Source organism: Macaca nemestrina, chromosome 4, assembly GCF_043159975.1.
Source record: "Macaca nemestrina isolate mMacNem1 chromosome 4, mMacNem.hap1, whole genome shotgun sequence".
NCBI classification, from domain to species: Eukaryota; Metazoa; Chordata; class Mammalia; order Primates; family Cercopithecidae; genus Macaca; species Macaca nemestrina.
This window is the reverse complement of record NC_092128.1, coordinates 77,692,890-77,715,506: the sequence shown is the minus strand read 5'-3', so window position 1 is coordinate 77,715,506 and position 22,617 is coordinate 77,692,890. Positions and strand designations below refer to the sequence as shown.

General features: G+C 40.3%; 1 protein-coding gene across 6 annotated transcripts in view; it reads right to left on the bottom strand.

The window, feature by feature from the left end:
- Positions 1 to 2,752: 2,752 nt before the first annotated feature.
- LOC105475564 (core 1 synthase, glycoprotein-N-acetylgalactosamine 3-beta-galactosyltransferase 1) overlaps positions 2,753 to 22,617 on the bottom strand; it is a 115,186-nt gene continuing 95,321 nt past the window's right edge. For 3 of the 6 annotated variants that reach the window (XR_011622170.1, XR_011622173.1, XR_011622172.1), the window contains 3 exons: positions 16,399 to 21,936; positions 13,719 to 13,924; positions 2,753 to 3,100 (listed from right to left, as the gene is read on the bottom strand). The gene's annotated coding sequence lies outside the window, so the exon portion shown is untranslated. The remainder of the gene's footprint in view (positions 3,101 to 13,718; positions 13,925 to 16,398; positions 21,937 to 22,617) is intronic. The other 3 variants (XR_011622171.1, XR_011622174.1, XR_011622175.1) reach the window with 1 other exon arrangement.

Below are 22,617 nucleotides of genomic sequence, written 5' to 3'. Positions count from 1 at the left end.
AAAATGGCAGTGCTTGTCCAAGATGGCGATGCTCCTGCTCTGTCAACTAGACTTTCTCCTGCTGAGTTCTATCTTTTGCCCTCTGCTTGTTTCTGTCTTATGTGAGGCTACAGAAAGCACCAATCTGCCTGCCGTGTAGGCATCCCAGAGCTGAGGATGACCTAAGTTCCTTCCCCAGCCAAATAATATGACAAATGACCTTATGCCAAAGAACTATTTACTAATAGTCTCTAAATTATTACTTTTCACAGGTATTTTCACTGTACTTATTTTGACAACAGAAATGAACCACTTGTGGATCTCTGACCTACCCTGAGTCACATCCTTTAAACTCTTCTATTGCATTGCAGGGGAGATCTTTTCTTTTACCCTTCTAGGTTCTGTGGCTGGGGCCCTGTAAACTAAATTGACAAAAGATCATGCCTCAGCCTCCTGAGTAGCTAGGATTATAAGCGTGTGTCACCACACTTGGCAAATTTTCGTATTTTCAGTAGAGACAAGGTTTTTACCATGTTGCCCAGGCTGGTCTTGAACTCCTGGACTCAAGTGTTCTGTCCCCTTTGGCCTCCCAAAGTGCTTGGATTAAAGGTGTGAGCCACTGTGCCTGACCCAATTTGCTTTTCTTATAAGCAAAATGGTTACATCAAGCCTGCATGATATTCCCAGAAGCAAAAGTATGGACACCAAGGGTTAAAACATGAAAGAATTTTATAAAGTCAAGATATTACTATTGCAATAAAGATCATCATAAAATATAGAACTATAATAAAATACCAGGAAATTTTTAGCTCATTTTCCTTTTAGCACTAAGCATATTTTTAACCTTTTCCAAACATATCAGTCATGTTCCTATTTTTGAAGAACTCAGAGGGGCAGATGTGTAATTACAGTGATATTCTGAGTAGTCCTTCATGCGTAAACAACAGCTTCAACAACCAGAATCTTATAATTAAGGACAAGTCCTCAGCCACAACTCACAGAAAAGTGGGATTAGGACCAAGTAAAGCACCAAAGGATCAGATCTTCATTGAAAAAGTAAAAAAGCAACACCCACATGTATCTTTATTTCTATTGGTACATTCATTTCTGAATTTTCCATTCACATATTGTACTGAACACTCCCAACACAAAGTTGACATAGGTAAAGGGGAGAAAGTCACAAGGGAGAGAGCCCTCTTACAAATTAAGACATATCTAGTCATTGGGAAGGGAGTCCTTCCTCCACTCCATTCCCACCACCATCCCAAGCCTCACCATGGAGTAACCTATTATCTCCACTTTCTCCTTAAAAAACAAAACAAAACAAAAAACCAACAAAAAGGGTCTCACTATGTTGCCCAGGCTGGTCTTGAACTCCTGGCCTCAAATAATTCTGCTTCAGCCTCCCAGTGTGCTGGGTACAGGCATGAGCTATCATGCCTGGCGTCTGCCACTTTCTTTACTGTTAATAGGATCCATGAATACTATAGTGAAAACCACAAGAAAGAAGAAAAACAACAAACTGGTTAAAAATAAGCACAAAATTACCTAACTGAATAAAATTCACTGCTCTATCATAATAGACTCTGTGTGTCTTAAAAATGAAATCAGATTTCCAAATATTCAAAAGAACTTACAAATTCTATCAAACTTACAGATATGTTTATTGGACTACTTCCCCTTGTTAGACTGAGAGAAATAGGAATCACTTATCCAAATTCTTCACATCGCATTGATTAATGAATGCTTTCATTTATCTAACCATTATCTATCCAGTGAGGCTATGAGCAAGTCACAATGTTAGGCTCAGGATGGGGGTTGGGGAGAGAATTGCTCAGAAACTTTATAGTCTGATGGATGCTAGTGATTTGTTAGGATCTTGATTATGATGTTATCAAAATCTATATTTTTAAAGAATTTCATATCACCTAAGGGACCTCAGTAAACCAAAGGCATGCATACTATGGATCCTCCATATTTTCTAATTATTTTATTCCTTTGGAAAAAGCTGTCTATAGAGAAAGATCTTATTTATTACTGGTTAATTTCAAAAAGGTTTTGAGGTAGCAGCAAAGGGTCTCCAGCTACGAGCTGAAAAAAGGAGAACAGCACAAGTGCAGTTAAAAAAAAAAAAAAAAAAAAAAAACTTCTACATAACCAGACAATGTACCAAGGCTACATCTGTCCCTGGAAAAAACTCAGTATTCCTGTAGGAAATCACCCTACCATTCGAAAGCTTTGTTAAATATAGTCAGGCAGCAAAGCCTAGGCATTAAATCAGTAGGGCTGCTTTGTTGATTATTAATGGATTAAATTCAGGAAGACATCGTGTCCTCTAGGAAGGCCCCATCTACCCCTTGCCTATGTATCACCGTACTTTTTAATCCAGGCTTTATCTATATTGGGAAAAATTGTTCCGAGTTTCCACTTCCCTGGTACCTTAGTGGTACTGAGAAAAGCTCCCTGCATGGAGGAGCAAGGTAACACCCTACCATGTGATGCAGCATCGGTGGGGTGGGGTAGGTGAGGAGAACCACTTTGGGGGCTATTTTTGGGACTCATCATGGACAAAACAGATCCTTTGCAGGTCAAGAAAAATAAATAAATGGTGTTGGGGATGGGAAAAGATAGACACATGAAGAAACATTAGAAGGATTCTCTGATTTTATGTGAATGCATGTTTTCTTATTGCTTCTAAATCCAGAATGAGTTTTTGTAGGCTAGGTGGCTCTTCAGTTCTCCAGTAATGAAAGTGAGATAGAATACTAGCCAGTTTAGTTAATCATTGATTTTAATGAATATTCATTGTGCACCTGCTGTGTGCCAGGCTGGGAAACAGCAGTGAACAAGCCAAGAAGGTCCTCTTCTGGGGTGGGGTGGGAGGACAAACATTCCAATAGCCAGCATCCTGATCATCTCAATAGGCCCTTGACTGATGTATTCAACATTTTATTTGTTGGTGTGTTCTTGGCCTCCCATCCACATACTCTATTTATATAGGACATGACAATAGGCCACTTATTCTCAACTCCCTGGACACTTAGTCTCAGCCATGTTGTACTTGCTCTTCTTAATCATCCTCATAGTCTCACTTTCTGTCTCATTCATTCCTATGTATTGTCTGCAACAGAAGCACAATGAGCAGTTTTTAGGATTTAACCAAGATCTGAGGTCTGAAGTTCTAACCCCGCCCTTTTCATTTTCATAGACTTCCTGGCTCAACCATACCCCTTACTTTGCCCAAGCTTTTCTATAAGCCCTCAGCTCTTATACATGCCTCTCCCAGCATTGACTTGTATATACACTCTCCTGCACCTGCTCTCACAACTGACCAATAGGTGACTTGCAGCACATGTACCCATGCTGAGAAATGTCAATGTCTGACTTCCTCTTTGCCTGCAAGCCTTGGTAGGAGTGATGCCCATCTACCATGCTCCAAAAAATCTCAGCCCTATTGAAATTATTCTCATGTGAACAACTGTCCTTTTTAAAAACCAGAGTAATAAGTTATTAGAGACTTGGATCTAAACACCTTAGGAATGGTGAAGTTGTAGAAGACAAAGCCCCTAACCCCTATACTTGGGCATGTACTAGCTGGAACAAGTTTGAGATTGTACCTTGAGTTGGAACACTTGTGAAGCACTGCCCTGTCACAACTCTAATTTGTTATTACCACCTGCAGATACTGTTTAGGCATCATATATTACTCTAATAATTACTACTACCTGCATATAAGGTCATTTTACCCTAAGGTAAAAGTAAATAGTTGACAATGATTGATGAGCAATCCTGGGTAGTGTTCTTTAAGAGATAAGACCAGAGTGGCAAAGATTTCCTGCCTAGCAACCCCTCCCTTTTATGAACAGGTATTGTGACTTGTCTTGGGTTTCACTTCCTACTCCCTTCCTTCTATTCCCCACTCAATAATTTAGGACATTTACCAGTCTGCAAGAGAGTTTGAAGGGGAAACACTATCCTAAAGGGCTATAAATGAAATCAAAGGCATGGTCTCTGGGGAGCTTCTCTATGTCAAAGAGAATCAGATCCTCTGGGTACTTTGATCTACTGGGAAGATCAGACAGATCCATGAAGTAGACAAAAAGTCATGTAAAGCCACATAACAAACAAATGCAAATTGAAACTAAACCCCCAGTATGACTATAAATTCTAGAGAGACTTGAAATAGAGATGTAATACATAGATGACAGTAAAAGAAGGCTTGCTGGAAACAGAATCCTCTCAAGATGGTGGGTATGGTGCCTCTTGGCAGTCTGCACCAGCACAGCTGCCAGAAAAGAGGAAATCTGGCCAGGGATGCTAGGGGAAAAAAAATCCAATGTCTGTGACAAGCTGTCAGACAGTCATTAGCATTCCCCTGACGGCAGAGGAGCTCAAATCTGAAGGTCTCGCCTGATCAAACACATTTTCTGAGTAATGAAGTATTGAGCCAATCCTTGGAATAAAAAGCCTGTAAGTCTCCTTGGAAATACACTGCCATTTGGAACACGTTCATCTCCTGCTTGTGGGCATATCCCCTCTGGGTCCGTTTGCTTTCTAAATTTCAGCTATTAAAATGGAAAGAAATGATTTACTGTATCTAAGGTGGAACTAACATCTGATCCATGTTCGGTCTTCCAAACAGGGTAATAAAGGTGTCGGTAGTTCTGATGTAATAAATAGTACTTAAGTTGACCTAATAAATTTCTGAATAAGAAACTATTGTAATTGTAAAACGGGTAGTTTAAATAGGATTGATCATTTTTTCCTTTTGATAAATTTACCTACTGATATATTATGCATATGTTTTAAATACATCTGCTTTTTATTCAAAGAAAAGAAACACCACTTTTTTCCACTTGTCCAAATTTTAGAAAGCTTATTTGTATCGCATATTAATGTTAACAAATATATACTCAGATTTCCTAAAGGAAGTCACTGGAAAAATGTCTGAAGTCTATACTTGTTGTACTGTCAAAAATAAACACTAAGTTGACCTAAGGTAAGTTGCATCTATGAAACAGCATGATTCAAGGATGAGAACACCTGGGCTGCTGCCCATTCTTAGATTCTCAGGAGTCAGTAATTAATTCTCCATAACTCATCTTGGGTGTATATCCTTAGGAGCTGCTTGGATAACAAAGAGTTTTTTAAGAAACCTGCTGAGTGAACAGCATTGTTGGAGGTGTTAGTTCCTTATTCAGCTAATAACTTGGCTTCCAAGGGGTTACACCCAAACCCCAAGAGCTGTAAGAAGAATTGAATTAGTGGCTATAAGACTGTGATTGCTGGGGTGTGTATGTCCTTGGACTTAAAGTCATAGAGGATTATAACATAGCAGTTCCTCCCCAAACAGATGTAAGTTCCTGCAAACACCCAGTGAAGTACTATTTAAGGCTGAAGAACTTAAAACCATACACAAAGAAATAGAAAGCACTTGGCAGACTCAGTTTATAAGTAAATTTTAAATCTCTTATATTTTAAGGTTTACTAAAATACAACAACAAAGACAGAACCCCAAATAGAAATTATGTTAATATTATTTTACATAAATAAGTGATTTATAGTTAATTTCCATTTTTCATTCTTTTGCTGGAAATTTAACTGGAAATCCCTGCATCATTTCAGTAAGAGGTATCTAGTTTCATTTTTAAAATGTCGTGGCTCAAGGCTTTCATCAGAAATCGTGTGTCATCCCCCTTTCAGCTCCTTCTGTCCTTAGTCATGCTGTTTTCTTCATCGTGGCTGCAAGATAGCTACCGCATCTGTCAGCATCAGGAGCACTCACCAGGCAGGAATTAGGAGAAAGAGCAGAGGGGAATAGCAACATGCTTTTCTTTCTGAGGCTTTGTCCCCTGCTATGGAAGGAAAGGCTCTAGAACCCTATTCACCTGCATCTCATTGGTGTCACATCTGCCCCTTAGCCAAAGCGGGGACATCTAGGAACTTAAATATTTTGAACTGATCAAATTTCTGCCTTAAACAAATAAGTATTTTGTTATTTCAGAAGAAAAGGAAAAAGGAATCCCATAGATAACTAGCCATATTTGCTGCAAATCTTTTTCTGAATTTGTAACTCAGGTTGTTGACACCCATCACCTACTTCCCAGCATCCCAGTTCTTCAGTACTTCTCTTTGCTCATATATCCTCACATGCTTTGGTTCTTAGGCCTTAGGTTATTTTACACTATCTTCTTTTATCTTTTCAGTATTCCATTACACATATCTCTATTCCTTTCCTGCCAACTTTCTCTGCTTCCTTTTGTCTATGACTAATTTGTTGTTTTTTTCTTTTTTTCTAAGTACCCTGATAGGAGCTGCTGTTAATGTAAAATTCTTTTGTTAACCAAAAACATACGCAGAAGTAAATTCATGTACACCCATTAGATATTTTATATCTAGTAAGTTTTATATCCATAAAATTTGTGTGAGTTTCCTAGGAGTTCCTCCCAAGGGGGTGGCACTCAGATAGGTCTTTGGTTATGGATGGAGAGCCATGAGCTCAGGTGACCCAGACGACTGGGCCAAAGAGGCAGAGTCCTTGTGGAAAACAGGAAGGTCTAAGTGTAGGGTCTCTGAGACTGGCAGGAGCCGAGGCAGTGTGGAGATTGGAAAAGGGTTGTATGAGGGACTTGTCTTTGCAGCATTAGTAAACATGCTGCAGTACTTTGTGGATTTCTTGATAAAACTGTGAAAAAAAGTATATGCATCCAATACGGAATCTACTTTAAACGCTTGTTGGAAGTAAGAAGGGGTGGGTGGCTGAGATACCGAAGTGAACAGCCAGACTGACCTAGACACAATGAGAAACGGAAGCATCAAGTCAGCAGAGGAGGGCCTCCCAGACATCTGCACAGCACGGGCAGTGTGGGAGAACTCCAGATGTCTTTGTTCCCAAGAAGCAAGCTCAGACACCCCACTGGACCCCTTGGGACCTGGGGATGAAACTGTGTGAGACAGACTTTCTTCTCGGGAGAAGCAGACATCTGGTAGAAAAACTGCCTTTGAATCTAGACAATCTTTCTAATTGCTCAACTCTAACCAATGCACACTTCAACAAAATGCTATACATGTAAGGATTTTCCACATTACCCACTTTTATGAAAATGAATCTGGTGCCCATTGGAATGTGAGAAGATACAGTAACTGGACAACAACAAGGACAGTAAGGAGGGAGGAAGGCTGAGATGTCGGGTACAGGCCCCAACGTTTTTGAGCTAGACTAATTGCCAATGAAGAAGGAAAAGGAGCTGCCATTGACAAATGGATGTACAGGACTGCCAGCTGGAAGAACACTGGAGGGAAGGGATGACACTGAGCTAATGTATTGAATGTCAACATGCTGAGCCTTCAAGATCAAATAGCTCATGAGAAAATGCTTGCTTGAAATGATTCTATGTTCAACATGTGCTCTTACAATTTAGACAGAGTTACTACATTTGTTTTACATTGACAGTGATTATACAGTGCCCTAGCTTTTCCAGTTGCTTCGTAACACATATAGTTTATCAAAACCTACAAGACATGGTTTAAAATGAGAGGTAAATGAAAGCTTGCATTAAGTTTTGGTTACATTTAGATCAGGGCAGTGGGCTTTGTGTTGAGTTGCTTCTATAGGAACGGAACTTAAGTACCAGATCTTTGGAAAGCTGTGCTGCGTTTGAATTTTGAACTCTGGTCTTAATCATATGGCAATCGCATCATTTTTTTTCTCAAACTAGAGCTAGACTGATTGCCAATGAAGAAGGAAAAGGAGCTGCCATTGACAAATGGATGTACAGGACTGCCAGCTGGAAGAACACTGGAGGGAAGGGATGACACTGAGCTAATGTATTGAATGTTGACATGATGAGCATCATGTAAGCATCACGGACATAATGATGAGAGGATATACTTTTTAACTAATTACAATTATAGAGTGAAAACACAACTAGAGTTTATTATAACCCTGAATTAATAATAACACATTGAAGTTATTGCCATATAAAAATAATATATACTCCTTTAGCTTTTGTTCCAAGATATTCAAGAAATAAGGACATTTCCCTTGGAAATAACTATATTCATGTCAACATCAATTTCTAGTCCTTATTTTGATGTGTAAAAGTGAGAAAAACCTAAAATCACATAATCTTCACTGCTCTCTTTGCCATTTGTAGAAAATGCTAGTCAAGTTCTCAGAAATTCCCAAGCCTTTCTTGTTAAAATATATTCACTGAGTTGTAATTAAGTAAAAATAATTTATATAGAAGACAATCATGGATAGAATTGAGATTTTTGAAAACCAGTATCCTTCGTTTTTGCTTTTTTCTACATGAAATGTCTAGTGGAAAAAATTCCATAAAAATGAGTCACTCAATTGTTGCAAAGTATGTTGTCATATCAGTTGCAATGGTCATTTTTTTCATTTGGTTAAAACAGTTTCTCTAAGAAAAGGAAAATTATTTCAGTGTGCTTTATCCCCCACTAAAATCTTCTTATAAGAGCAAATAATTTCTCTCTGGTCACACCATGTTCTTATTAGATCAATGTTTAGATGAATTAGTTGTGTTCATTTTCATGTTTCAATATAGCTACTTCATATGTTAGGTAAAGGATAAACTTTCTATTTTTTAAAATTGTCAACTATGGCATTATTTGGTTGTAAATAAGCAGACTTTTATGGCTTTCAAAAGCAAATATAATAGTTACAAATTTAACTTATACCACAATTGAGATATGCTCCTTTATTTTTATCTATAAATGTTGTGAACTTCTCTCTGAAATCTCTAGTAGTGGGGGGAGAAAATCTCTAACTTTTAGCCCTATCTGGGTGAAATCTTAGTTCCAATTAGTAAGTAATCTCTTCAGATAATATTCAGCTCTTGGAGGAAACACAGAAAAAGAGCCTTCCACATTGTTGATCTTGAGTATCCCCACTGACTCTTCCCTAAGATAGCTTCTGTGGAGCTGGGGGGACAGGTGTGGTTTTTTATGCATCTTCTGGGTGGTGGACCTAATCCACCTGGTTGGTACTCGCCCAGCTGGCACCTGTGGCTGAATTCTGTGGCTGCTGCAGCATGCAGAGTGTCCATGAAGTCCCTGCCTGCAGGCTGTGGATTATCTTCATGCTCCCGTCTATTCTCCACACAAGCCTTAGCATTCTTCACATTCTTCCAGACCTCTTCTTCAATGCTGATGGTTGGGAATCATTAACGCAGTCCCTGAGAAGAAATCATTCTTTCTTTGCTCTTCATTTGGTTAGAGCTTGGGCTCATCTGGGATAGGGTGGGGGTGGGAAGACTTTGTGGCCACTCAGTCATCTCATCTCTCCTTGACTGATTCAGCCCCGTCCTGGTTCCTCAAGGGCTACAGACATTTCTAATCCTGGGCCTGGTGACCCACTCTATAATGCTCTCTACAGGGCACCCCACTGCCACTATAACAACCCCCACTGGGCTACTCCCCACCAGGGACTCAGCAGCTGCAGGATCTTATATAAATACCACAGAGCTACATGGGGCAACCACAATCTTCTCCTGACCTACTGTACTGCCAAGTGACATGGATTCTCTCTGGGTGGTGCAGAACAGCCTATGAGGCCGTCCCCCCCCCCGTCCCAAGGGGAGAACTAGGACAAGAGCAGCCCTACCTATCCCTAATTCTGCATTTTCCTCAGTCCTCTAAGCTGGGTAGGGCGGGGGTGGGGTAAGGTGGGTGGTGCTTGGAACACACATCATCTCTGTACTTGGCTTTCCTAGTTCTTCTTTTCCATTCTGCTTCCTTCTTCCACCATCCTTCAGGGAAAAAAACGGGTGGGTTGTCTATTTTGTAATGTCATATCTTCTGCCATGTAGCAGCAGGTCTTGAAGCTTTGCTGTCATAGGGAGCAAAGGTTTCTTCTCTAGCCCACAGGAGAATTCCATAAGCTGGATTCTCCAGGCTTGGACTGTATTATGTTAAAGAGGAGACAGAGTATTTGGGAAATCTCTCAAGGAAATAATCTGACTTGAAAGTCTTTTTTTTTTTTTTTCCTGCATAATCTTATTTTTTAATGCCAGAATCGGAAAAATATAGTATTTTTGCATTCTTTCTTTCTTCAATTAGATGGGCACCCAAGACAACTTAAGGGAAGACTACCCTCTCAGAAGGATGAAAGAGAGAAGTGCTTCAGTAATTTTCATAACTTTATCTAGCTGCAAAATAAACATGTTGCAGTGGGGAGCCACCTAATTTCTATATGGAAATGGATGTGCCAGCTTACCAATTCCTTTAAAAAAAATCATGAAGAGGCAAAGTTTTGGATCTTTTTCTTGGTGGAGTTTTTGTTACCTTATAAAGAAGACCGGAGGCCGAGACGGGCGGATCACGAGGTCAGGAGATCGAGACCATCCTGGCGAACACCGTGAAACCCCGTCTCTACTAAAAAATACAAAAAAAAAAAAAAAAAAAAAAAATAGCCGGGCGAGGTGGCGGGCGCCTGTAGTCCCAGCTACTCGGGAGGCTGAGGCAGGAGAATGGCGTAAACCTGGGAGGCGGAGCTTGCAGTGAGCTGAGATCCGGCCACTGCACTCCAGCCCGGGCTACAGAGCGAGACTCCGTCTCAAAAAAAAAAAAAAAATAAATAAATAAATAAATAAAGAAGACCGAACATTGTTTGTTTTTGCAGGTAAACTTCTTGCAGCAAGTGCACAATAGTGCATTATACAAATAGCTACTCATTTTTATTTATTTTTATTTTATTTTGTATTCTAGGCAGCAAAGCTCGATGTTTTACCAAGCATAGCAGGAGGTACCCTCAGTAAGAATTGATCCACACACATGAAGTATTAGCTAGTGTTTCAAAAAGAAATCTTGAATGAGATTGGACACATTGATTCCTTTCGTAGTTAACTGAAGCAGTTCATAAGAGAAGAATTCATATACGCTCTCTTCCTTAGATACTGCAAAAATAACAACAGCTGACTACAGCCATTAATATCACTTGGTGCATCAAGCTGAATACCTAAAGGGGAATAGGTTTTGCATTCTCTATAACTTGCTTCTAGATATCCTGGTTTTTCACTTACATTTTAAAACAGATCTCATAATTAAATAACATGCTGAAGCTTGTTTGATACATCCCCTTTCAATGCAATTAAAGAAAAAATGTCAGTGCCACCAAATTCACCAGTCACAGGGGCCACTTTTGCTAGGCATATGAATTTTCCACTTGATCAGATGTTGGTATCCAGAGTTTTTCAAGTCTCACAAACTCACATGTCCTCAATGCTTGGCTACGATCAAATCCCTCCCTTGTGTGTTCATGATAACAAGTATATCTTCTCACATGAAAAATTTAATGGGCCAGACGCGGTGGCTCACACCTGTAATCCCAGCACTTTGGGAGGGCAAGGCAGGTGGATCACGAGGCCAGGAGTTCAAGACCAGCCTGACCAACATGGTGAAACCCTGTCTCTACTAAAAATACAAAAATCAGCCGGGCGTGGTGCTGCGTGCCTGTAATCCCAGCTACTCAGGAGGCTGAGGCAGTAGAATCACTTGCACCCGGGAGGCGGAGGTTGCAGTAAGCAAAGATCGCGCCACTGCACTCCAGCCTGGGTGACAGAGCGAGGCTCCGTCTCAAAAAAATATATATTTTTTAATACCAGAGTTTCAATGTTTGAAGTAATAAGGTGCATAGTTCATTCGCACTGCAGTCGGTGCGTTCCATCCCTACTTGCCAAATGTAAGAGTGAAGCTGGAAACACCACAGGAATTATTGGGGAATAAGAGGCCGTCAGTCCCCACAGTGTAAGGAGCCTTCTGGGATCTTGCAGTTGCCATTGGTTGAACACCCCCTCATATGTTCAAAGCCATGTGCTGTAGGCTATGGACAGCCCTGCATGAAGCACACAGCTGGGTTTCCCCATCAAGGAGCAAAGAAGCCCCCAGTTCTCTGAGACTCATCATCTATATAGTGTGAGAAATAAAACAAAACTTGTGGTCGGGAAATAGAATAATGCTATATTTTCCCATAAATTCTTCCAAAAGTGAATTGTCAATTGCAACTCAGCAGGAAAAATGTCAGTATTAGTGTTGGGCAAGAGACCAATTCAGATTCAATAAAAATCTTCAATTCATTAAAAGACATTTCCTCTAAGGTAATAACTAGTCCTTTTCATGTTGGAACAGTTATAGAAACTGAGTTCTGACTCCTTTGTTTTGTTTTATAGTTTATAAAAATTTTGCCTTAAGCAACACCTGTTTAGTGAATCTGGAAAAACCAGTCTTTATTTATATATTTAATGAAATGCCGATTCTTTTTGCAAAACATTAAACCGGGGTATGAAGATAAAAGGGTAAAACAAAACAAACAAAAAACCATGTTCTCTGATGCATTGTCATAGTGAATGCATATTAAATCTCTCTATATTAGTGACTGTACAGTATATAATATGTAATATCAGTTACACATCTCCATCTGAAGGAAATTAAATCCTAATAATACAACAGGAACCCACAAAGTTCACTTTTTCCTTTTAAATGGCAGAATGTTGTTTGTTGAGAGTAAATAGCTACTTCTCTGTTCCATTTAGTCTTCATAGAACAGATGTGTCTGAGGCTGGTTTCAAAGAAGAGTGTATCAAGCATTGTTGGGAATAAACTTGGGGAAAAGTGCCCAGGAATAAATTTGGAGAGAGCTGCTTCACCCTGTGACCTTTACAGAAGTATGTCACTGTTCTGTGGTTTGGGTTCTGTCTGAGAAAATGAGCTAGCGATATATCCCAGGTGTCTCACAAGACACACATTCCTAAAGTGTAAGGGGCCTTCTGTGATCTTGTAGTTGACATTGGTTGAATACTCCCTATGTTCAAAGCAATGTGCTGCAGGCTATGGGTAGGCCAATGAACAAAAGGGACGCAGCTACTCTCTTTAGGGAGCCCACACACAACTTTCCATGCATGGAATCACTTCCAAAACGAGAACTATCAGAGATGACTTAGGGTTATGGTGAAGGTAAAAGACACACTAAATGGGAAATCTGGAAGCTTCTTTAGACAAACCGATTGTGTCTCTCTATGTATCTAGATTATTAAAGTGTGTTCTGATACAGAGTTAACATATTTCTGAAAAGTTGTGTAAATTGGTTGTGGTGAGCATTTTCAGAAACCCCTGACCTCCCATCTCATACTTTGTTCTTTGAAATTAATGTGAAAAATGAACACTATCTTGGCTTTCCTTTCTTTCTCTCATTTCTCCCCATATACCTATTATTTCTGATTTATTTGTAAAATAAATATGTGCTTTAAAGATTGTTTTTTTTTTTTCCTTAACAAAAAGCTTGTAGACATGTTTTCCTCAGGTTATTTTCTTAGTTATTTTCTGCTATGTCTAATACCAACATCGCCACAGGGAGTGTGTAAAAAGGGAGGAATGCGGGTGTTTTTCTATTTGTTTTTAGTACCATAGAGTGGAAAAAACATGGACCAGTTAGAAGCAGCTTCATCACTATCTGTGTAGGTGACCTTAGAATGCGGGTGACTTAGACTTCAGTGCGCAAAGAATTGGATTGTTGTTAATGCAAATAACCCAGTCCTCAACACCAGAAATTCTTTCTTGCGTTTAAAAGTAGTCCTGTACACAGTTAGAAACGCTTTTAGCTGCAAGGAGTAAAACAGTAAATAATAATATCTCACATAATAAATCTCTTAATAATGGTTCTAGGGTTGATGCACCTCAACAATGTCATCAGGGTCCCCGGTTCTTTCTTTTTGTCCTACCTTCTCAACATTTTAGTGTTTCACCCAGTCATCTCAACTTATGGCCAGAGATAACTGCTGCTCCCAGTGACACAGTCTCTCACATGCTCAAGGAATGGCACCAGACAGCTCTCCTGTGTACTTTTATCTTTTTTCAGAAGCAAAAGCTTTCTCAAGAACTCCCCACTCCTGGTGGAGTCTCCTTATATGTTTTTGGCTGATTCTAGCTGCAAAGAGATGGAAATGTATTAGGGTTCTTCAGAGAAACAGTAGGATGCAGATATATATAATGAAAATAAGATTTAATATGATAAATTGGCCATGCAGTTATGAAAGTTAAGAAGTAAGTCCCACAATCTGCCATCTGCAGAAAGCTGGTGGTGGTGTTACCAGAAAGGGGTCCTGATCCAGACCCCAAGAGAGTGTTCTTGGATCTCCCACAAGAAAGAATTTGACGCAAGTCCATAGAGTAAAGTGAAAGCAAGTTTATTAAAGTCAAGAAATAAAGAATGGCTACTCCATAGGCAGCGCTGCTGCAAGGGCTGCTCAGCTCCTTATACTTATTGTTGCTTCTTGATTATATGCTAAACAAGGGATGGATTATTCATGAGTTTTCCAGGAAAGGGGTGGGCAATTCCCAGAACTGAGGGTTCCTCCCCTTTTTAGACAATATAGGGTAAATTCCTGACATTGCCATGGCATCTATAAACTGTCATGTCCCTGGTAGGAGTGTCTTTTAGCATGCTAATGCATTATAATTAGCGTAAAACGAGCAGTGAGGATAACCAGAGGCCACTCTCGTCGCCATCTTGGTATGGGTGGGTTTTGTCCAGTTTCTTTACTGCGACCTGTTTTATCAGCAAGACCTTTATGACCTGTATCTTGTGCCCACCTCTTATCCTGTGACTTAGAATGCCTAACCTCCTGGGAATGCAGCCCAGCAGGTCTCAGCCTTATTTTACCTAGCCCCTATGCAAGATGGAGTCACTCTCGTTCAAATGCCTCTGACAGTGTAATTCAGTCCAAGTCCAAAGGATTGAGAACCAGGGGAGTTGATGGTGCAAATCCCAGTCTAAGGACTAGAGATGATGAGATGACCCAGGTCAAGAGATGAGGCAGGAAAAAGAGGGCAAATTCCTCCTTCCTCCACCTTTTGTTCTATTGAGACCCTCAATAGATTAGATGATGCCTACCCATGTCGGGGAGGACAATCTACTGAGTCCTCTGTTGATTCAATCTACTGAGTCCTCTGTTGATTCAAACCCTAGTGTTATTTGGGAACACTCTCATAGACACACTTGGAAATAATGTTTAATCTGGGAACCCCATGGCCAGTCAAGTTGCTCCATGAAATTAACCTTCACAGGATGGTATTGGGAAAGAGAAATGTGATAACATGACTAGAGCTGAAAATTGAGACAACCATGGTTTTTGTCCCCTTTGGCCAGGCATGTGGCCATCTGAGCACACCTGAGGTCCTGCTGTAAGTGAGGTAGTAGAGGATGGCTGTTAGGGACACAATATCAGTGGCTACCACCACCCTGTGGGCAATCTGATGCTGGTGTCCATTAACCACACTTTAAACCACTGGTTGCCAAACATCTGGGTTTTATCAGAATCATCCAGGAGCTTTCATAAGTGCAAGAGGTCTGGGCCTCCCTGATTCAGTGGGTCAGGGTTGAGGCCTCAGCATCATGACTTTCTAAAAGCTCATTAGCTTAAAAACAAAACAAAGCAAAGCAAACCTCAGGTGATTCGGTGATTCTGGTGCACAGCTAGGATTGAGAACTTACTGGACCAATCATTTCATTTCTCCGAAGAGCAGTTAGAAGCCCATGGAGATAACATTGGGATAATAATAGTGTTTGTCACAGAGGGCAAGTGTGAGGTATAAATGGTTTGGTATACATAAAGTTGAAGCTCAAGCCAGCACATAATAGTTTTGGATCTCAGTCTGCCTTCCCCTTATGCCAGATGCCAGATGGTTTTAGAGGCAGATTCCAGTTTCTTCCAAAGAAAGTGTTTTTCAAAAATAGTGACAAGTAGACTTGTTTGTCTTGGCTACTGTACTAGTTCCCTATTGCTGCAGCAACAAATTACCACAAACTTAGCAGCTTAAAACGACACCAGTTTATCATCTCACACTTTTGTAGGTTACAACTCCAGGCAGGATAGGTTGGGTTCTATACTCAGAGTCTCACAAGCCAAAATTGAAGTATTGTCGGGCTTTTCCCTGGAGGCTTGAGTAAGAATCCACTTCCAAGCTCATTGAGAATATTGGCAGAATTCCATCCTTGTGGTTTTAAGACTGAAGTCCCTGTTTTCTTGCTGGATGTCAGCTGGGGTCCTCTCTCTGCTCCTAGAGGCCATCCACATTGCTTCTCATATGGTCCCCTCGATCTTCAAAGCAGCAACTCTTTAACTTCCTCTTCTGCCCCTTTGGAAAAGCTAATTTTACAGGCTTATGTGATTACACTAGGCCCATGCAAGCACACTCCTTATTCTAAGGTTAATTGTACCTTATAACATAATCATGGAAGTGATATCTCAATCTTCACAGGTTCTGAGGATTAGGATGGGACATCCCTGAGGGCATTTTCAGAAATTCTGCCTACCATAGCTGTTTGTCCACTTCCCTGTTCAGCACCCTTTTCCCCCAGTGGCTCTCATTCAGCCTTCAATCTTATCAGCTGGTAATTACCAATCTCCAGGTGAAGTATTAGCACATATCATGTCTTTCACTGCAGCTCCATGTAGGTATAATCATATCCTATGTTGGGCAAAAACCAAGGCACAGGAATGATGGCAATTTCACTTGCTGCATTTGTGGGTCCCATGGACATAGAGGAATAGCAGGCTGACCTGACCTTGAGAGGTTCGGGGCCTCAGGTATTCAAGCCTAGGATTTCAGTTAGACACAAAATGAAAAACAGCAAGAGGAGATGGGTGAGTGACACTGACAGGTAAGCACTTCTGGAGTTCAGAAGTTGTCATGAATAAAGATGATTTCAGAGCAGATAGGTCTGGGAAATCTTTCCACGGCCACTCCAATCACACTGCACTGGCAGCCACCCACTTCCCTCCTTCCTAAGCTCAATTCTCCTTTTCACAGAAGCCCAGATTGGTTCTGGCAGATCTGAAATTACTGTTTTGGAGCAAGGAATACCTTGTAGTTGTCCAGAGAATTTTTTGGCAGTTCTTAGGCCAATATTATTTTAGTCTGCTTTTCAATCTTCAAATTGGAATTTTTTAAATATTGAAAATCAAGCCAGGCACACTGGCTTATGCCTGTAAACCCAGCATTTTGGGAGGCTGAGGCAGGAGGATTGTTTGCGCTCAGGAGTTTGAGACTAGCCTGGGCAACATAGGAGACCTCGTGTCTACAAAAAATTTTTTTAAAATGCTGGGCATGGTGGCACATGCTTGTGGTCCCAGCTGCTCAGGAGGCTGAGGTGGGAGAATCTCTTGAGCCCAGGAGTTTGAGACTGTCGTGAGCCATGATTATGCCACTGCACTGCAGCCTGGGTGACACAGTGAGACCCTGTCTCAAAATAGAATTAGAAAAAAGAAAAACGACCAAACAAAAATCAAAGCACAAAGAAATCTACTGGAAATGGGAGAGTCTGGGATAATCTTGAAAAACCAAAATGAAAAAAATTACAGGTTTGAAGACAGAAGCTGTAGATGAGCTTCATGGTCACTTTTTTTAAAAACTGTCATTCTATAGGGAACACTGTGGTATGTGGGCCAGTCCCCACTTCAAGTTTGAGGCACCCATTCTTCAGCTGCTGGGAGTGTTGGCAGCTGATGACCCTCAGCTGAGGTCTTCTCAGGGAATCAAGAGGAGTTGGAGAGAGCCATCTTGTCCAAGGTCATGGCTCCTCCCTCCTACCTTGTCCAAGGTCAGTCCTCCTCCAATGACTGGTAAATATTGGGGTAGCAAGGACAGACTCAAGTAGAACAAGACTGAAGGGCTATCCTGGCTGCACAGTTTCCCTGAGGAACTGGCTCAGGCCTTTGCTAGGACTGCTTAATGGTCAAGCTTCTCCCTCTACCCAATTCTGCTCCCTCCATTTCCCCATAGGCGTCAATGTCAAAGGTACTACGGGGTATCCAATCTTTTGGCTTCCCTGGGCCACAATGGAACAACTGTCTTGGGCCACACATAAAATACACTAACACTAACAATAGCTGATGAGCTTAAAAAAAGAATTTTTTTTAAGAAAGTTGACAAATTTGTGTTGGGCCACATTCAAAGCTGTCCTGGGCCACATGCAGCCCACAGGCTGTGGGTCGGACACACCTGGGTCCTACCACCTTCCTGTATGCTCATCTGTGGCTAGCAATAGAATTGAACAAGTCTCATCAACCTTGAGTATAGACTGTTTGCTAGAGGCCTTCAACACGTGTGCCTGTTTGTGTCCATGCGCACATATGTCTGTTTTCATGTTAAATTGGTAATAAATGGGCAAATGATCTAACAGTTTAAAATATGATTGGAAAGTAAATTGTTTAGATTTTAGAATCCCATCACAAGCTTCAATTTTTCTTTTTAAAGTTTCAGTTTCATACCCGCAAAAAAAGTTCCAAAAGTGAACAATTGAAAGGTGAAAATTAAATTTCAGAGAGGCCTTAAGTATGTGAAATTCATTTTGTTCAATGATGCACTAGAGGTATCTGCATTTGAGCACAGTCGTGATGAGGGGTAGATTGTCAGCCATAGTTAGTTATCCAGGATATGGCATTTACAAAATAATGGCATTGTGTCAAAGTTCAAATGAATACCATTTAAGAATGCCTCACTATCTTTGGAAAAATGGCTCAAGGAAATTATTCCTCACAAATCCATCTTAGTTCTCCTGAGTGGTTGGTTGGGGTAGTGGGGAATGTGGCCTGGAGAGGTAGCTCTGATGAAGTGCTATTCCTCAGGTTGTAACTGGGCCCTTCTGTAGAGCAGCAGGTGCCCTGACTCACTGACCTCCAGTGGGGATCTTTTAAAGTGTTAATTTGACTGAAACTGACATGCTGATGCTAAGCTAGTATTAGAAAACTTCCCAAGAGAAAAATATATAGTATGTAAGAATAGGACAAGGTGGAATCAGTCTGGATATTAAGACATGTGAGATTCACATATGTAAGTATCCACTTGTTTCATGTCCCAAGATATCCAATTCTATAGATATTTTCTAGGTCTTCTGATACCTTTGGTTTTCATGGAAGTTGGGATAGTTTGAAAAGAGCACTCCTTAACTCAACCTTAAACAGTTTAGGGCATCAGGTGCTCTTGAATGTGGTGGGAAACTAATAAAGCCAGTTGTGCATGAGAGGTGAGTGGAAGGTTCTGGTTTCCTGTGATATTACATCTTGGGTAAAATGTATCTTGGAGACCAGGCCACCTTTGTAAAATCAACAAATTGGCCACAAGATTAAAAATTATGACTCAGGAGTCATGAACCCAGAGGTTACAAGATTACTAACCTCTGCAATTGCTCCTATAGATAACATTACTATTGTAAAACCTAAGATTGGTGCTTGAGATATTTTTTAGACCCTGCATTCTGATGGATCAGCTGGCACCACCCAGACTGGTAAACTGACTCATCTGGTCTTATGGCCCCTACCCAGGAACTAACTCATGTCTGCCAAACTGTCTTTAAAAAACCCTAGCCTCCAAATTTTGGGGGAGGCTAATTTAAATAATAGTAAAATTCTGGTCTCCTATTTAACTGGCTCTATGCATATTAAAATCTCTCTATTGCACTTTCCTGTCTTTAAAAATTGGCTGTATCTGGGCAGCAGGCAAGATGAACTGGTTACAATCTCATTTGATTCTTTAAGGATAATCCTTTGCTAAACTCTCTGCAGAGACTTCTTTACCTCACTATGATGCTGGTCAGCAGGTGGTCGGTGGGGTTCTTAGATTTTCAGTTGTGTATTGCCACCATGTGGGGCAGCATAGATTTTATGGCTTCCATAAGGTGTAACAGATGCATTCATCCTATTCAAAAGGCTACTGACATATTCCTGCCAAAGATAGAATTCAACCAAAAATAACCAGAAAATGTAACTGAATACCAAAAAAATAAGACAATAGACCTAGACCAATAGGGGATCTTGATAATATGACTATCCAACATGGATTCTATAATGATTATGCTTAAAATGTTTAAGGAAATAAAAATTAAAATTGAGAACACTGGCAGAGACCTGGAAATATAAAAAAATAACCAAATAGAAATTCTAGAATTGAAAAATTTGATAAATGAAATCAAGAACTCAATAGATGAGCTTAATAGAGAACAAATACTACCAATAAAACTCTTTATTTTTTTGAGACAAGAGTCTTGTTCTGTTGCCCAGGCTGGGGTGCAGTGGCGCGATCTTGGCTCACTGTGATCTTCACCTCCCAGGTTCAACTGATTAGCATGCCTCAGCCACTCAAGTAGCTGGGATTATAGCTGTATGCCAACACACCTGGCTAATTTTTTTTATTTTTAGTAGAGATGAGGTTTCATCTTGTTACCCAGGTTGGTCTCAAACCCCTGGGCTCAAGGGATCCACCCACCTCAGTTTCCCAAAGTGCTGGGATTACAGGCGTGAGCCACTGCGCTTGGCTGCCACAAAACTTTTCATTACAGAAGTTACTGAGTGACCTCCCCCAAACTCTACAAATTACCACGTAAAGCTTAGCCTCCAAACGGCAAGCTCATTCGCCCTGGACAGTTCGTGCTTTATCTTTGGTGAATGGGCATTTGTTGTCTCTGAGATATGTTCTTTACTTCCAAGTCCTTATCCTTAATTGGTCATTTTGGATTGACATGTCTGAAAAGTATCATCAGCTCTCTGTAATAGTTAAGTTGGAGGAGCCATCTCTATACACTGAGTTCCTGGGGGCAGGATTATATCTTTTCCTCTCAGCAATCCCAGGACCAGCAAAATACCTGGGGGCAAAAATAAGTCATTCCTACGAATGTAAGAATAGGACTTGAAGAGTAGAAGGAAAGTGAGGGAAGGGTTAATGACAAAGACTTCAAAAAAACCAAACCCTAGGTCAGAGCCTGGACTAAGCAACACTTCAAAGTTGCTTCTCCTGTCAAAGCAGTTTCTTCTGTCTGTGCTTCCCCTAGTTCCTCACCACACCCTCAGTCTGGCTAGTCCTCCCTTCATAATGACAGATCAGAAGATCTTTACTGAAAGAAATGGTGTTTATTCTCTGTGAGAGTAATATGTAATAGTAAGTGGGAGATTTCACTCAAGACCTGACTGGTGGTGATGGAGTAGGGGGTTGGTCTTTTTCCACTTCTCTAATGGTAATGTTTTCTCCCAACTCACTTGCATGTTTACAGCAAGCTTAAGTGTACACCTAAATTTTATTCAATGGAAATTATGGGAAATGCAATATGCAATTTAAGTAAGTAACTCTGGTTACTTTGACACAACGAAAATACTAAAGCAGAAAAAAAAGGGATGAACCAAGTTGCTGACCTCTTCCTGCAAGCAATGTAGTGAGGTAGAAAATGGGATCAATGTACTTGTGTTCCCTCAAGATGTATCTCCCTTCTCCATCCAAACTGTTGAACTAAATGAAGAGTGAGGTCCTTGAGGAATGAGTTTTTCCCTCTGTTTTGTTAATGGGGGAGGCTAATATTCCTAAAAGATAGCTCTAAAATGTTGTCAAAACAGTCAAGAGTTAACAGCAATTGTCCATGTCTCTAGAAGCCTGATTGTTACTTGTCAAATTGCTTCTGGTGTTCTTTCCCATATGAAAGAGTGGGGTGACTGACTGGCTATTAGGGCAACAGGGGATTTTATGTGTTTTACCACACCTCAGCCTCCTGGGGGTGATTTTGATTTATATTAAAGCTGACAAAATGAATCAAATGCTTGCTGACCTTGTATATAGGGAATAGCTTGGGTTGGATCTTAAGAGAGATTACCTATTGGACAGGTGAAAGAGAAAGTTACCATGAACACTCCTGATTTTAATACATCATGCCATAGGATGAAGTTAATTTTTAGCTCCCTTGAGAGGAAACAACTACCATCCTGCCGCACAGTAGTCTGGAGAAACACAGTGTCAGTTGAAAGGAAACCTCTACTTTCTTTAATTTCATTAAAAAATAATCTCATTGATGCCAACAACTGTGCTTCTGGGTGAAGTCGCTGGTTCACATTTTCAGTTTCAATTTCCCTTGCTTCTCTTGCTTCAGTTCAGTAGCAACAGGAAGTTTGGGTAATTCTGTATCATTTAGATGTGAAGAGGAAGAAAGAAAACCCTTTATAAACACATCCTGATGAGTGAGTGTCAGAAAATTCTATGCAGAGATGTGGAGTAATCAAAGAGCAAATTCAGAAAATATTCTTTAAGTTTAGGATTTGTAGACTACTGAATTATAAATTTATACTGATTAATACATAGCAAAGGTTACATTCATATAGTAAATCATGAACTTACATTATCTTGAGGTGACTGACCCTATAATGAGGTCACTTATAAATTGATTTTATGAGCACATAACACTTCATCTCTTTCCACCCTCTAAGTCTGTGTATTATTAAAATACAAAAAGACTAGACTTGATGTGTTTTGAAACTTCAGACGCAGGTTGAGTTCCACCACTCAGTTCTGCTTCACTTGTTCTTACTCCAAGTCACTCAACCTCTGAACACGTTTTTCATTTGGTCAATTTATTTGAGCATTTGTCCAAGTAGCCTGAGGTGGGTCTAAGTATAAGACATGAAATAGTTTAACATGGCAAAGACTGTCAGACTTTCAGATAGAAAAAACAGTTTACTTAAGAATCTCAGAAATAGCTGGTCACGTCTAAGTTAGGGTCCCTAAGAAAATACAGGTGATTTCACTTAGTATTTTCCCCATTCCTTTCCCCCTTCCATTTCTGAAATACAGATCGATTTGTAA